Genomic DNA, 13,167 nt, shown 5'->3' with positions numbered 1-13,167 from the left:
ACAATGTTCTTATAGACCAAAGAAGTAATTTTTCATAGAATCCCTTTTCGCCATTCACTGTAACAAGGTTGAGCTATGTGACAGACAGATAATAATTCTGCCACATTATCTTCACATTCTCAACAGAATCTTTCCTTTTCATCAGAAGTGTAATATTGGTAAGCCTGATTTCTTTATAATTCTAACCAGATTTGCAATCATTCTCCAGTGGATTGAAATATGACCAATCACTTTAAAAAAATTAATGAAAATCCTGTTTTTCCTGTGACATATTTCTTTCATTGCTCTGACAATCGGAATGGCTTCATTTAGATACTTATGACAACAGAAAAGGAAATCTAGAACATGTATTAAAAACAAAACTATTATTCAAAGAGTCAAAACCACACTTAAGCAGTCTAAATTAATTTTTATTTTGAATTATTAAATTGTTATTCTTTATAGTGCAAAATGAAAAATGTAAGTTAATGGCTATGAAACACATTTCTAATCCAATAATGATCGATTCTCCTTCTTTTACAAATCAATGTCTTAAACATAACTTATATAGATATATAATGGGATACACACTCATGTAATTTATTAAGCTGCGAAGAATAGTGCCCTCATACCTCTCTTGGGAAAATTCCAGGAGGTATTTCAAATGTTTCTCAATGAGGCGGCAATACTGAGGAGCAGCTGGGCTGTTCCAATGTAAGAGGTGTCCTCATATTGAGAGAATGGATATATTTTGAATCACCTGAAGCATGGGGCAGTGAAGTAGGAATTAGCAGACATGCGTTCTAACGTTGATTATCCCATTCGGACTCGGGCTTGTCCTCTCTCGGACTGTTTTCTGGTGCGCAGAAATGGCGTATGAGTAATGATTAACATCGTCATCATCTTTTGGCACAGGTTAAAAAATGCCTTTGCAAAGAAGGTTGTCTGAAGCAAAGCTACGTACTTTCAGATCATCCATAGCAACAGTGCTTGGGTATTTCTGTTAGAATGGATTTTCTGCAAGGAACCCATATGAACAATAAATGCTTTTTCTGTTATTCGTTCAGTCCCAAGAACTCTCTATGGCACCTGATCATTCATCCTAGCACTCGACAAGCGGGTCCATGGTCACAAAGAGAGCTGGCTTCATACCTCCATGTTCTTGCTAGGTCTTAAAGTACGATTGACACATGAACTCCTTTTGAGTCCTGGTAGAATTTCATTTACTTGCACTTATAAAATCTAGCTTGTAGAACTCCCTCTGGTCAGAATGAGATTGTAATTTTAGAGAGGTCCCTGAACACTCGCAGGCCTCGGTTTCCTAAGATGTAAAACAAGGGATTCTACTTAGATGACCTCCATACTCTAACATTTCTGTGTTTCTATGACATCTTACATGCCTTTCCTGGAAAATCATCCCTAATCCTAAGTTATTGAAGAAAACTGTAAGAAATAAGATCTAGATCTAGTAGCATTGGCAAAATGAGCGATGATTTCCTCTTTCTTCTTAGTAATTTAAAGCCTGTCATTCACTGGCTAATTATCTTGCACATGAGAATGTAGCCAAAGAATTTTTACAGTCAAATCCTACTACAAAAAGAAAAAAAAATTATAGATCTCTTTATATAATTTACTATGGAGTTTACAGGGCATTTTAATTTTCACTATGCAGTAGATGGTGAGTATATTCATTCTAATGGGACAGGTCTATGTATTTGGCACTTTTTCTGAGGTTCTGGTCCAGCCATATTTAACAGGTTCTTAAAAACGGAATTGTCGCAATCTCCTCAATTCAGCTCTCAAGAGCAATTAATTGATAATGTAGAATTCTGAGTGGCTGGTATGTCAGTGACACCTGGCTATACCATTCACATCTAATCAAGAAAGATGGGAACTCTAGTTGGTCTATTGTTTTTTAAACCTGATGGAATCCAGCTGGCTCAAATTCAGCTCTGAAGAGTGATATGGGCAGAAGATGGAAAAAAATTTAAGTCAGGGGATTGATGCATGAGACAGTGCCTTCCATGTTGTCCAAAGAATTGCCTGGTGTGTCTGTGGATTTGCTGATTAGTTTCCTAAAATTTCTAAGCGACTAAAATGCAATTTTCTATCCCAGTTGCCCTTAAAAATCTATTAAGAATAGCAATAAATGCAAAACTGAACTTAATTAAGAGCTAAAATTATCTGTAAGATTTTAAATGGTAAGAGAATACCTATAAGAGGGGAAATAGGAAAAGAAAGTTCCACGGAGGTAGTGAAGATGATCTGTCTTTAAGGATCGATGACATTTGGACATTCGGGACCACGATGGGAGGACAGTCCAGCCCAGAAAACAGCACGACGCAAATGCTTAGTAGCAGAAGCGAGGGGCGTCCATGTGGGAGACGTGGAGGCAGAACACGCCCAGAGGAAGTGGGGCGGTTATGGTGGGAAAGATTACACAGGTTCTTAAATGCCGGGTTTTTATTTAGACTGGATGCTGTAGGAAATTGGGAGATGGCTGTTTCAGAATAATGGGAAGGCAGGATGGAGCAGTGCTAAAGGAGACAAGTTTAATGGTGGTGTGTAAGAAAGATGAAGTGTCGAGCTCAATTTAGAAGCACGAGGTGATGCCGAACTAGATTAAAGCCCTTCCTCTATCCCCCACCTTTGCTTCTGGGTTTCAAGAGGAAATGTTTTATTTATTTAGGTTTGCCTTAGAATTGGCCCCTCGAGGAGAATAACGTCACCCGATGGAGGGAACAGTAAAACGAAGGCAAAGTGGTGGTGGGCGCCATGCTGCCGAAGTTAACTAATCGAATTTGCTCAATACCACACTATTAACTGTAGCCACGTTCTGGAATCCAGGTGGACAACGTTTTTCCCGCTGTGCCACCCTCTTTTTCCTGACTATAACGCGACTCCCATTATCTGGCGAATTTTATTTCATTGCTAGTAACATTTTAACTTATCATTTGCCCAGCATGAAATAGGATTTACCTGAAGCCAATGGGGCGGGCCAGTGGGTTTTCTAAGCCTCCAAAGGGGCTAGGACAGTGGCAGGAGCGACTGTAGGAACACCTCCGGTTCCACTTCTGAGACAACTGAAGTGGTTGATCGGAATGGCAGATCAATGGATAGCTGTTCTTGGAGCAAACTGACTAATAACAATTACTAATGAGCATATTTTTTTTTTCGTCTCTATGTTTGTGTCAGAAAAGTGACTCTCTGACAGAACAGGTTTTGACTACATTGATATTCTCTTCTTCCCCTTCCTTTCCAGTGATTTTTCTCTTCTTACAAGGACCCTACTTCTCCAATTCAAGAAGTACCTCTGAGACGTTGTCTAGACGTTGACCGTGTAGGAACAGACTCCAGAACTGAAGTCTCAGTGTAGGCAGTCTGAGGTGAGAAGCTTAGGGATATCAGCTCACCTTCCACACCCTAATCTGCAGGCGAGCACATTAGCCCACTGACCTAAGTGGGTACCAGAGGAAGATAACTGATCTAGGTTTTCTTTTTTTCTGGTATAGTATTTAGCTTGGCGGCTAAACCCATCTTTTGTGCTTGCTGCAAATGACGTTTATTGATCTAACTATAGCACTTGTGTGTTTTATCTTTCCCCCTTGGTTCCTTGATCAGATTATCTCGAGAATTGCCAGTTCAGTCATTAGCCATTAATAGCTTCCAGCTATAAACTGGTTCATGCCCATTAGACCCTCCTGCGTGGCAACCCCGTATGCGAAATAGATTACAGGTACCGATACTTAGGCTGGCGTCTCTCCCGCAGGAACCAGGGAATATGGTTCAGAAAACGCTTTCCAGTAAAATAAATCAGGCCAAAGTCTTCATTAGAAACTTGAGCGGAACTCAAATCTCTTGAGGAATCCACAAATTTCTAGAAATAGGACTACATTTTAATTCCAAATCTTGCTGACTTGAGCAAGTATTCTTTCCCAATATCTAGTGCAAGAGTTTGAAATGGCAAATACAGTCTTGGACTTCTGATAAAATTATACCTCATCTTGGAAATTATTTACTGATTTAGTATAAGGGTATGACTGAAGAACGCCTTTCCTATTTTGAAAAGGATCTTAAAATGAAGTGCGGCGGAAACACAACAATGAGGCGAAGCAAAAGAGAATAGAAAGAAAAGCAGGGACAGGGGAAAAACTTTCCTAAACCTTAAAACTAAGAATGATTTGTCTCTGTAATGGGTGAAGAAGGGAGTGTCCATTATCATTTGTAAAATAAATCTTTCATACATTCCGCAAGGATGTCAACTCATCTCTTCCAAAGGTTTATGAGCAGAAGCAACTTAAATATTTCTTTATTTCATTTCTTCTTGCCTCTAGACTCTCTTTAAATGTTGTGTCCCTCTCCACCACCACCATTTTCTCAGTAGAAAGAAGAGAATTATAGGTATTTTGCAGAAGTAGTTTGTTCTGACTTGAAAATTCATTACTTCCCCAAAGTTTAAAAACACTAACATTGTTATTTGGCCAACCATTTTTTTAATCTGAGAAAAGATTCTTCTTATCTAAGGAGGAATATGTCATTAAAAAATATATCACAAGGGTGTATTCTATCCTATGTTTATCGATGATCAGAAAAGTATATTATCTGTTTAAATTATAATAGCGAACATTTATATACACATATATTTACCATGTCTGCATTATAAACTTATCTCGAGCATAGCTATTAATTTACATACGACAGATAAATGTTTGTTCCATAATTACTATTGTCACTTAAGAAATTTATGGTGTCTCAAAATGAAATTCCACACCCATTTTCCTTAGGTGGGGTCACAATTCTCTTGCTTCCTGGGCTTGATACTTTGTCAGTTTGTTCTCCTGTCTTCTATTTGAGCAGTCACCAAGTGGTTGACCCTTTCCTCATTCTCAATGTCATCAATGAGACTAGGCAACTTTTTTTAAAATTTTTGGATTTTTGGTACCTTCTCAATTGTTCTCTCTCTCTCTCTTTCTCTCTCTCTCTCTCTCTGTCTCTGTCTCTGTCTGTCTCTCTGTCTCTGTCTCTTTCTCTCTACCACACACATGAACACACACACACACACACACACACACACACACACACACACACACACACACAGACTATTCCTGAAAATCTTACTGCTTAAACTTCCTAAGGCACCTGTTTAACTATAAAGTCCAACCTCTCTACTTGATGTGTCAGGACACTCTAGAATCTGGCCCAATTCAGCTAGTACATGACCATCTTAAAATACAAAGGGGTACAGGGTAGAGGCATCCGAGGACCATACCCTTCCTCTTCCTCCTCCTCCTTTCTCTTCTTCCCTCTTTTCTTGGCCCCTATCACTCTTCTTTCTCGCTCCCCCTTCCTTTCCTCCTTCTCCTCTTGGCCTAGTGCCTCCCTTCATTGTGTTTCCAAACTGCATCTATGCCAATCTTCTGATTCAAAAATACTGTGTCTTTATTTGAAAATTCCATACTCAGTTGAACTACAAGGCCTAGCTCAAGTGGTTCTTTTCACATGGGAAGAAAAAAAAAATGTAGCTATTTGAGCACTTACTATATCCTATGCTCTGTTTTAAGCATCTTACTTTTATTATCTAATTTGACCTTTATAACGACCCTTTGTGATAACCATATCCCATTTTATAGAGAAAGAAACCGAGTGAGAAAGAGGGTAAATGAATTGTCCTTACACGGTTTGTAAAAGATGGAGATAAACCCTTGCTCTGATTCATCTGCCATGGATGTTGGGCTGTCTTGCAGCTCAGGTTCCAGCTCTTCCAACAGGGGGCTGGCTCTATTGACATCCCTTTTATTTAATTAGAAGGAGTAAGTGATTCTTAACCACAAAATTCTTTTTGTTACTGCTAAGAATGTTTTTCGCGTGTTCGTGTCTTCCCCTCACAACTGGAGCAGGTATTCTTTCAGAGCAAGGGTGATGTCCTATGTTATTCTCTACTCCTCTCTGCACGAGGATAGAAATACGTGCACAGGAAGTTCTCGAATCCATATGGAATAAATGAATTAACACATCGATGGAGCTTTCTTAAGTCTGTTCCTTTTGGCTCTGATCCTATTTAGAAGACACATTATGGTTATTCCTTAGGGCATCGACTCAACTGCTAAAAAGTAACTTAGGCTGTTTGATATTGAATATATCCCTCAAGTCTTTTTGACTAAATATAGATGTCATGTAGGAAAAAGAATGTGATAACACATGTGAAGCCTCTAGGTGTCTCGAATAAAAAATATTATGTACCCTATGCTTTCATTCATCTGCTGTATTCAGAACGTTCTCTTTTAACAGCACGAAGCTCTCAAGAGGAAAAAAAAAAAGAGCATATGATTTGTAGGGGTCTCTCTTTTCTGGGATGCATTTCTTACACATGAAAGTTAAAAGCTGAAGTTTCAAGAATTTCTGGATGCAATGCCAAGCACATCTGTTTACTAGGACAATCTTTTTAGGGGAAGATTGATTATTGGCAGGTGAGGGTTAAGGGGGAGGCTTTAAACTGGCAGGAAGTCTATTCAGGGAACATGTTATATTACAGAAAGGTGATTTTGGCCTTAAGTCCCATTAGCACTACAAGTTTGAAGATCCTATCCACAGGTCTACACTTCGAAATTAACAAATCAGTAAATGCACACTTGACATATGATCGATCATTTCTCAGACTCTGGGATAGTGAATATCTTATAAGAGTTTAACCTTCAGTTTTATTTTCAATTAACATAGCAGGTGTTGCCCTTGGGTTATAACGCCAGACCACAAAATTGGACGATAAACAAAACTCTCTGTAATTCAGATTTCCATTTCGTTTATTAGGAATGTTCTGTTATTGCTCAGAAAAACAGACAATGCTTACATTGGTATAGTTTGGGTCCTTTCATTAAGGGAATAGATTCGAGGAGATTTTCCTGAGTTCTTGAGACAAACCGTATTTCAGGCTTTTTCTATATTCTGTGAAGTTGCATATGTTACTAACCCTATTTGCAGATGGGAAGCATCCATAACATGAAGTAAAAAAACAAAGCAAAAAACACTAGTTCAGGGTTTCTGTCAAATGCAGCAAGTTGTAGTTGAACTGAAGATTTGGAGACAATACCACCACCACCACCACCACCACCACCACCACCAGCAAAAACAGATTAAAACCGAGGAGAATGTAACAAAAGCAAAACTATATGACGGTAGTTGAAAATCTACACCAGAGTCAATTGCTTAGGAATAGAAAACTCAATAATTACAGTTTTTACAACGTGCTCGATATGTGATAAAACAAGTCCCCTTGCTACTATGATATTCTTCTCTTACCAAAGTGTCTAGGCTTGCTCATGAGTTTATGATCCAGATGAAATTAAGCATCTTTAATTTATGTTCGACCAGAGCCATCTGGGCTCTAGCTAGTTCCCGAAACGACACCCACCATCAGCCACTTAACCTTGATTTTATTGATTAATATTTCATAAAATGTGTAGATAAATTTGGGGAGACTCTACCTTTTCCAATGAAGATTTTTTTTTTTTTATCCAGAAACACGATAGCAGTTTAATCCTCACCCAGTACTCTTACACAATGGAATGTCCAAGTCCCTTAGATTCATATTTTAGAAAATGCAGAAATAGTTTCTTACAGATTCGTAGCCGTGTAGTTAAAAAGGAGAGCATTAGAAAAAAATTTACCTTTGAAGGTAAAGTGGAGAGCTGCACGTTTTTAAATTAACAAAGGCAGAACGCATTATTGCGCAGTAGTACACGAATCACAAATTTTGAAGGCAAAGAACTAGTTCGGCTGTAATAGCTGAAGATGAGTTCGAGCAACATAACTGTTAATGCTTCTGGTTTTGAAAGGTTTATAGACCTGTTTGCTGGGGAGAGGGAGGAGTCTTCAGAAATACTGCCTTGCCCTTTATCCTAGAGGGGTTCCCGTGTCTCTTTCTCTCCCTGGCCCAGGGCAGGTGCTGACCAGATGATCAGGATGGAAAAGAACATCCTTTGATCTAACCCAAGATCCTGAAAACTGAAATTGAATGACGAGTGTCCAAGGACACATTTGCTAGGTGGCAGTCAGTGCTTTGTTAGGCGATTTCTCAGTCAGCACAGATAGAAGGCTCAGTGTGTGATGGTGGGTGCAGAATTTGGGAACAGGCCAGAGCTCAGGCCGATTGCTTTCAGCTTTCTGTTAAATCTGGTTTGGAGGTGAAGGATGGCAAAGGCCCAAGCCCCTCATTTTGTCTAAGTGGTATCTTGCTTTACCAATTACTTCTGGAAGCTTGACCTGACTCTCTACAATGTTTTGCCAAGTTATTATTTCTTTCTAAATAGTGGGCCAGGAGGAAGGAAGAGGAGCACATGACCCTTTGGTGAATTCAGCTCCCCGCTGGGGTCCACTGCTCAGCCCTTTGTTCCCCGAGCACTGCTGCCCAGCGCCTGCTCTTTATTATTCTTTAATGCAGGACCCAGGACTCTGCTCCTCCCAGCAGAGTGTATTCAACTGTCACCATTGTCCCTACAGATCCATTAACTCAGTTGCTCCAAATCCCTAAATGCCCAAAGCAGCCCCCTCCCTCCCTCTTTTCTCTTTCTCTCCCTTTTTCGTTCTCATTCTCTTGATCTCTCTCTTCCTCATGCCCCTTGCCTTTGGTGGCAGAAGAGAAGGCTAAAGACACACCATAAAGAGAGGAAACTCATGATTGACATAACCGAGGTGAACGCATTCGTGCAACCTGTATCTCTCCCTCTGTACTCACCTGCCAGCCTTCTTTCTCTCCCATTCACTGCACGTACCCTGAGCTAGGTGCTTTATATGTGTTTTTCACAACACACCCAAGGTGAGTTTTCCTGTCTCTCTTTTACAGAGGATGGAGCCGAATGGTTAAGTCACAGCCGCACAGCTGGTGAGAGGTGGTCGGAGCCCAAAGACTGCACTTCTGCTTCCAAAACCATATTTAAATTTCATAGCACAGAGGAGCAGCTAGCAGCTGTAATTTCTACCATAGTTACAGAAAACTAAAATAGACAGGAATTTTTTTAGATAATACACGAGCTTAATTTGTAGCAATAATTTCACATTCTGTTTAAGTGGCAATTTTCCTAAGCTACCCCAAAATACAACCAATCGAGTTTCATCATTTTTTTTCTTTCCTCTCATAGGTGAAGAGGGTTATTGGAAGCAGCAAACAGCACTACAGTGGGGTCACTAGAAATAAAAGTGCCTTGGATGTTCGAATGTCTCTGTGGATTTGCCAACGCACATTTACGAGTGCCTAACGTGGGGCACAAAAGTGGACCAGCCTAATCCCTATCTTAGGAGACTTCGCTCTACCAGAGGTGGCAAGGAATAAAAAGGCAAAGTGGAAAGCAGGAGAACAAACAAGGTGGTTGTGCTAAATACAACCCATGGATAACCAAGAGTCACTGTCAAGGTAAGGAACACATCGCTGGGAGAGGTGGTAGTCAGGGGAGGCTTCTCGGAGGAGGTGGAACTCAAGCTGGAACGTTCAAGGATGAGCCTAGAGAGGTGATAAGGATGTTCTACACAGTCTTATAAACACAGAACGAGTAGGAACCATGCACGCGATGACAAACTCTTTATTTTGTAGGCAGCCAGATGGAAAACGAGAGCGGTTAGGGGTTAGAGAAGAGACCAGGGATGGGGAACCCTCAGCCGGCCACTTTAGCTGCAGGGGACAGTGGCTGCGGCTGCTGTAGAAATTTGGTGTAGATATGGTCAGAAGGTTGGGAACAAATAACAGAGGGCCAGCAGCTAAGACTGAGAAGTTCAAACTTCCCGTGGGTACTGAGGGTCCACGTGGGACTTCTCTGCTGGGAAATGCTTTGATGGAAGAAGTGTTTTTAGAAGCTCAATCTGCAGTGGTGGACGGAAGAGAGAAATGAAGGCTGTGGACCAGTCAGGAGATCGTTGTAATGAGCCGCGTGTGATATGCTCATTGCACTGGAGCAGTAGCTGTGGGCCAGATGTGGGAGGCATTTGAAAGGAAGGACTCACAGCATTTGATGACAGATTAGCTTATGGAGATGAGGGGAATTTTAGGGGGGGGGAAGCTAACAGGCTAATTCCCCACTCCTTCCCAGCATATTGAAATAGAATCGAAAATACTTTAAATAAGAAACATATTTTAGGATAAACGTTTTCCAAAAAATATCTTCTTTCAAATACCACCCTCCCCATGGATGTAACCTAAAGTAATGGTGTATTTACCATATGACAATAGACTTAATTTCACATATAAGCCTCTTTTCCCTCAAAGTCAATAATGACAATAAAAATAATAGTCTCTTTAGAGTCAGCTCCTTAAAAATTTTAATTCCCTTCAATTTGCTCCATGCTCTCCACACAGAAATACTGCCCTGGGAAAAAAGAACCAGATGTCCTGACCTGACCCATTGGTCGGCCTCATCCACATGGTAATGGTTGGAAAAGCCGAGTATCAGAAAGCCCACATTACGGATCTTTAAAAAAGAACCCGTTTTCAATGTAAAACGCGAAAGAATCCAGCTCCTCTCCATTCCCATCTGGCTATACAGGCATGACGAAGAAAGAAAAGCAGGTGTCACACTCGCCACTCGCCTCTACGATTACAGTGGAAATGACCACAGCCATCCCCCTGAAGTCCCATGAATTTCTTTAGAAGGAAACGATAGGATCCTTTCAGTTCTCTGATAAAGGTCCCCACTCATCCTCCACCCCGGAGCTCACTGACCACCTGGGTTAATGCATTCTAGTTTTCCACTGCACCGTAAGAATGAATGGGTTTTGTAATTTCACGAATGCAGCTTCAGCCGCTTTTCACCCGGAGGATGTATCCCCTTACTGCACGCCCAGATAGCAAGACTCATCAACAGTGCAAATCAAGATCGGCACCCCGGTTATTCTTCACTTCACTGGGAGATGCCTGGTGCTCAAACACTTTCACAGCTGTTAGAACGCTGATGGGAAATGCATGTGAGTTACCAGCACAAGCGCTGTCAGGAAGAAACCAAATGTCACCCCGAGGTATGTAGAAGTCACTATAAATATGTCTCTGGATGTTTACCATCTGGAACAGTAGATCCTGATTTTGACAGGAGACTGGGATCGCCCCGCGGGCACCGTCTTTCAAGCAAACCCTTGAAGTTTTGCTGGGCGACTTCCTATTAGGGGGAATCACATGACTTTGCCTTTTCAAGGTGTGAAGTCACTATTTTTTCATCACTCCTTTTCTTATTTCCATCTTGCCTAGTCCTGCGTGCAGTTGACTTCTGGGGGGACAATTCTCTCATATTGTCAGAATCCTGGGCAGGCAGCCTGGTGGGCAGCCGGCAGCATGTGCTTGGGGGGCTCCTGGGGCTAACCAGTGACTGGCCTTTGTCAGATGCCATCATGTCTCACGGAGGAAGAGCCCATCTGCGAAGAGGAACTTTACCTTCTTCTGAAATATTTCTGCGAGTGTGGAAAATGGCTTGGGTAGCCAGCACCGTACCTGCCGAGTGTGTCGCCCTGACCCTGACACAACATGAGCTGTTAGTTTGCCTTTCTGCCTTTATTTTTCTTAAACTCCAGTGCCATTGTAAAGCCAAAATGGAATGACAGGAATTCCGAAGGGCTGCAGCTTATGAACTTCGTCCTATTTCGGTTACGTAATAGTGAGAATCGGATAATGCCCCTTCCTCCTAACACCGCCTGGTTATTTATGAGGATGTTTTCTCATCGAAGAAGACTTTCGAGACCTTAGCCAGAGAACATTCTGAGTAACAATTAAACACTATACTAAAATAGTGTTTTAATTGTAACTTTTAACAAAGGGGGCTAAAACTACCAACCGTCTGGTTGCAAAAGTATATACAATGCAACTCGAAACATAATTTTACAGGCATCTTTATGCAGAGGAATATAAAAATCACCAAGCGCTAGCCATAAATCCTGTTATACAACCCATTAAACAGCTCCTATTTCAGAATAGCTTATATACAGTATTATTCATAGAATCTCTCACCTGCCAAGGGTGAGAATAGTGTTGGGTTTCTCTACCAAATGTGAAAGTCCAGTGGGAGCAAGAACACTTGAGCACCACAGGTATATGAACTTGGATGTGGGAGGGCAAGTCTGTTAAGCAACACAATCAGTAACTCGCTTGATCAAAAACCTGAAAACTGAAAATTTTATATTTTGATCCCTGTAAAAATAGGGCAGCAACCTGAAAGGCCTTTTTTATGCCACAAATTAAACATAGCATAGCATATAAACCTCATTGTTACAGTCAGTTCAGTTTCATTTGGATGGGTGCTTTGGGCAGAGTGGTTCCGTTAACGGCTACTCACATATATGATGATGACAACTCATTTTATATGGCTCAGCCACCGAACGACCATTAATTTCCAATGACTAATTTATAATTAAAACCTTAAAAAAAAAAAGTTGGTTTATAACCAAGCCAGAAAATCTATTTACATTTAATTGACACTTCAGATAGTCTGTTTAAGACCCATAAATGTAGTGACTTTAATGATCCGTTGCAGAGATTCTGCCTCAGTTTTCAGTGACTTGTAAAACTTTCACAAACGGATCTGCAAATGAATTACCGCCAACTGCTCCCCTGCAGCTGCGCGGGGCTACGTTAAGAGCATTTTCCTACTTCCTCCTTTTCTGCTTTCCTTCTAGCTCGAAGCATTTTTGTTTTAAAGCTATTCTATCAGCTGCTCAGGGGGCAACTGCTGCTCTTAAGTTTTCAAACTTTTGAGTCCATCTAAAGGCAAAAATTTTAAAAACACACTGGTCCATCATAAATCAGACATGATCAACATTGCAAGAATCAGTTCAGAAAACGCTCCCATCTCTGCCAGCAACTCAGTAATAGACCGTGACACGAACTTTTATAAATGGAGTAGTAAAATGCAAGAGTGTGACAGTGAATTTTAATTTTGAAAGCTAGAATAAAGGCTTTCTTGGCCTTATCCATCCTTTATGAACAATCTATAGCTCCCGTTTTCAGCGTGTAATGAGGATACGAAAGGGTCCAAACACTGCTCCGAAAGACATTTTCTTAGCTACACCTTCAAGAGCAAGGCACGAGGAGTGTTAGTTTTACAAAGACAGCCAAGCACCAAGCTACGTTCACTGTTATCTGTCAGGCAGCATTGAGCGGATAGCAACAACTGGCTTTGACAAGTGTGCTGTGCTAGCATTCCATTCAAAACGAGAGAGAGA

The 13,167-nt window shown here is 40.9% G+C and overlaps 1 protein-coding gene across 4 annotated transcripts in view; it reads right to left on the bottom strand.

The window, feature by feature from the left end:
- The window catches only part of SULF1 (sulfatase 1), a 143,564-nt gene that overhangs the window by 129,612 nt on the left and 785 nt on the right, over positions 1 to 13,167 (bottom strand). The gene's annotated exons all lie outside the window — the stretch shown is intronic.

This window comes from Pteropus medius, unplaced genomic scaffold (assembly GCF_902729225.1).
Source record: "Pteropus medius unplaced genomic scaffold, Ma_sr-lr_union100, whole genome shotgun sequence".
Lineage (NCBI taxonomy): Eukaryota > Metazoa > Chordata > Mammalia > Chiroptera > Pteropodidae > Pteropus > Pteropus medius.
This window is presented reverse-complemented; position numbering and strand designations above follow the sequence as displayed.